This window comes from Pinus tabuliformis, chromosome 9 (genome assembly GCF_031772625.1).
Source record: "Pinus tabuliformis cultivar Carrire ecotype Pingquan chromosome 9, CPIR1, whole genome shotgun sequence".
Classification (NCBI taxonomy): Eukaryota; Viridiplantae; Streptophyta; class Pinopsida; order Pinales; family Pinaceae; genus Pinus; species Pinus tabuliformis.
Window position 1 is genome coordinate 1,222,317,184 of NC_142307.1, and position 4,294 is coordinate 1,222,321,477.

At 38.2% G+C, this 4,294-nt stretch overlaps 1 pseudogene; it reads right to left on the minus strand.

The window, feature by feature from the left end:
• Nucleotides 1-1,683: 1,683 nt before the first annotated feature.
• LOC149152936 (transcriptional corepressor LEUNIG-like) lies at nucleotides 1,684-3,980 on the minus strand (annotated as a pseudogene).
• Between the last annotated feature and the right edge of the window lie 314 nt (nucleotides 3,981-4,294).

The window sequence follows — 4,294 nt, forward strand, 5'->3', positions numbered from 1 at the left end:
TGTACATGAAAATGAATTTATAAAGCTGAGCATGGGAATGCCCACCTCAGCTAGATCATGAAAACAGTATGAAGATAATGTATTGTATTGTATCTTATTACAAGTCTCCTCCCAGCATTGAAAGAACTTTGGATCCTCCTAATAAAGCATTTCACCGGTAAACGGCCTGATACTTTAGGGGGCAACTGTTATAGACATTTTTGTGCCTTACAGATATAAGCATGAAATGTCCATAAACCAAGGACTCCTAAGTCCCTAAAAGTGTTGTTCTAACTCCTAAAGCAACAAGGTCAACAAATTACAGCTTCTCCCAGAAGTTCTCCACCAGAAACTGCTCAGAACTAGTCAAATCAGAATCATTTCAGCTGCTCCACTGGCTAGCTGCGTTGCATAGCACCCAAATATACTAGCTAGGTGCGTTGCAACGCACCTAAATGCACTACCAGGGTGCGTTGAGCGGGAAATGACAAGTGGCAGAGTCATTCCACGAGGTGGAGAGACAATGGAAGCTTCCATAATCTTCTCCAATGACGCTTGCCTCACTGAATTCGACCAGGGATGAGTAAGAGGCTCTCAGTCTCCAAGTGGAAGCAAGAACTGACAGAGACAAGCCACTAACCAATTCATGAGCTGACTCATCCTCTTTGCATACATCTATATATGGATCCCTCATCCAAGAGATACAGAGGCTGGAATATTGTACATTGTAGAGAATTTCTGTTGGTTTTGAGATAGAAATCAGAGTATTAGGTGATTTATGCTTTGTTGGAGGTGAAGAGGGGCTTCTTTGCTAGGAGGTTGATGCTGGATCGGGAACCATCAGTTGTAACTCCTCCTAGATCTTCTTGTTATATCAATAAAACTATTTGAGTTTCTCCTACATGCTTGTGTATCATTGATGTTTGTTACATTTGTATGTTTAGCTTAAATCTGATCCTAAGCTATTTATGAATATAAATCCATGTCTTTTTGTAGTTTTCTTCTTCTGTGATCTTACAGGAACTTGGTGAAGCTGGGAAAGTAAGGAAGCAGGTAGCTGGAAGCTGTCAAAGGAGAGAGAGATTGGATCAAAGGACTAACGCAAGACACAGGTTGGTTCATCCTATTCCTCTTTGTTTATAGTTCATAAAGAAGAATACAAAAGTAGTTTTCTCTGTTTGTTTCTAAGGTCACTGTCACACCTTAGTGGAATAGGGTCGTTCTGAATAGACACTTTTCCCGTTAACAACCATGGAAGACCCTTACAGTTGTTGTTCATAGGTAGGCAGGCATCGCAGGAGCCATAGACCATGCCTTGAACATAGAAGGAACCACGGAGAAGCACGGTATTAACATTGGGAAGGCACAGGTAGGGTCATGGTCAACGAACGTGACTCCAAAGTAGATCTGTGGCATCAGTTTAATTTCCATTTATTTTTTAAAATTAATTAATTAATTAAACTATATTACTATTCCTTATAGTTTTTAGCATTGATATAAATTGGATTAAAAAAATAAATGACAATTAAACTGATGCCACGGATCCACTTGGAGTCACGTCCATTGACCATGACCCTACCTGTGCCTTCCCAACATTAATATTGTGCTTCTCCATGGCTCCTGCTATGTTCCAAATGTGGTCAGTGGTTCATGTGATGCCTACCTATCTGTGAACAACAAGTGTAGGTCTTCTGTGGTGGATAGCTACTCCATGGTGGCCCTGTAAATGTCACCTTCGCTGTAGACGTTACAAGCACAGGTGCAGTGTTGAATGTTGAAGCGGAGAGGGCACGAGTGTTGTGTAAAGGGTTGAATGTTGTTATAATTGCAAATATAGAGCACAGGTACAACATTTAGAGTATCTAGAAATGATTTTATCAACCCTGAAAGGAAAGGACCATTCTTGATTGTTGATCCAACTTTCTTTGGTTTTGTGTGCTCGATAATAAACTTTTCTAATGCATCAAGACCCTCACAAAATTCCGAATGTACTTTCTCTATAACAATCTGATCAAGTCGTTGAGGATCATGCTCCTCATTTACAAGGTGCACAAGTGTGAAACATTCCTGCACAGGAAACATGGCCCGAATAGATTCACGGATCTCATTCTTTGAAGAAATATCATTTTTTCTTCCCTCCATTAGCTTCAATGCAAGTTCAAAATAATCTTTTGGTGTTATTCTTTTCCCATCTGCATGTAATTCTAAATAAAAATCATGTAAAAGCCACAAAAAGATAGGAGAATAATATCCTAAATCTTCAACAGTAGTTTGATTCTATGATGCCCTAAATTGAATATGCTTTGTCATTTTTGTAATAAGAGGCAATTGATCTAGAGAAGCTTCATCAATGCCCCCCATATGATTATAGATAAACATTCTTGACAATAGGACTTCCAAGGAAAATATTTGTGTACTATATGTACTAGTTTGATCATATGTAGTAATTCCTTCAGTATCCAGAAGCTTCTCATGTCTAGCACTAGCTAGTAATTTTCCATCATGGGAAATGTGGCAATAAACAGCTTTACTAGTGCTGGCCTAAATGTAACTAAACTCTGAAAATGAAAACCATTTTCTAACATTCATACATCTACCTATAGTATCCTTAGCATTTGTGTCATCATGAGATAGAAATGATTCCACATTATCGTCCAAGGACCCCTCTTCCACAAAGCGATCTATATCATCTAGAGGATTGGATGGTGAAGCAAGGGCCCCAGATTTGTCAGATTCATACATTATCAGTGTATTAGATGCATTTCCACTATTATAAAATGCACCAGCCATGGACATTACATCTCCAGGGGTATGAGTAGATGGAGTCCGAGGTGCAAAACTTGGGGATGGACTAGTAGTATTTGTAGTTACTGAACTATTAGCTGGACCAAAAGATGACCTAGGCTACTTTCTTTTTCTTCCATTTTGACTCTTAGATGCAGCCTAATCATTTCCATGATATTCTGGCATACTCCCCTCAACTGAAACACCAACAACACCAAGTTTCTCTTGTTGTTGCTTCTGATGGCTAGTAACCTAGGATTGCTGGTTTGACAAAACATGTTGTTGAAGTTGTTGTTATTGATTGCTCTATTGTTGTTGCTGCCATTTTTGTTGGATTTGAGCTATTTAAATCTTCAATATGATGTCTACTTCAGGTCATGGCAATGGAGACCCAAAATTCTAGGTCATTTAACCACATCATTAGTTTGGCCATCCTTTCCTGCAACATGTTACTCAAAAGTATTCGAAGTCTTCTGTGTTCCATATCACCAAAATTAGAACATGGTGAAGATGTCAAATTTCCTTGGGCTTGTGCTTGGAGAAAAAGATGTTGTTGCTGAGTTAACATCTAAATCTGATGATATTGTTGTGGAGATTGAATGAAATATTTTTGTGTCTATAGAAGTCTTGGTCGAAGTTGGTCAAGACCTGTCAGGGGCCAGCCTTTCAAAGGTAGATCATTTCCTCCTTGATTTGCACCTGGGCTTAATAAATTTTGTTTTGAAAGGCCAGCTCTAGGTACTCCAAATAATGAAGCATCTGAAGTGCTAGATCTCTAACTTAGTACCGTTTTCATCTCGGTTTTGATGTCTTGTGTGGCTACAAGAAGTTGTTGGTTACGAACCTGAACCTACTGAAGAGTAACTACCATATTACCTACTATATTATGTAAAACATACCTCGAAGGCTGCCCAGGTGTGGTTTTTGACTTCAGTATATTTGTTTGTTTTGCATCCAATAGTTGACCAACATTGTCTCCAAACCTCTTCATCGATCTATCATCCATGGAATATCTCTGATGCGGTAACTTTAGGCATTTCCTCATACATCTTTGTGGCCATGGCATTTGTTGTCCCCTAGTTTTGTCAGATAAGGGAATCATTACCGACTAATCGATTGGAAGAGTCATTTAAAAGATGCCCCCCATATCTACATTGTTGTTTTTTTTTGTTGTTGTTCATTTTCTTGTCTCTCAAGATAGTCCCTATCAAACTCATCTTTATCTAGATCATCAACTTGATCGACATAATATTCATCGGAATCATCATCTAGATCATTTTCCTTTTGACATGCTTTAACTTTTGCATATGATTTTTCTAAATGTTGAAATGATTCTTGAATTTTACTAAACTACCTAATGCCTTTAGGACGTGAGCGTAATGGCACATTATGCGGAAAACAACGTTCAAAGATATGCATGATTATATTGTGTTCCATGGCTCTGATACCATTGAAGCATAAAAACGGATAGCTTGTAGGCTTAAATGTAAAAATACATAAGAGGTATTCGTAATAATAATTTATTATATAT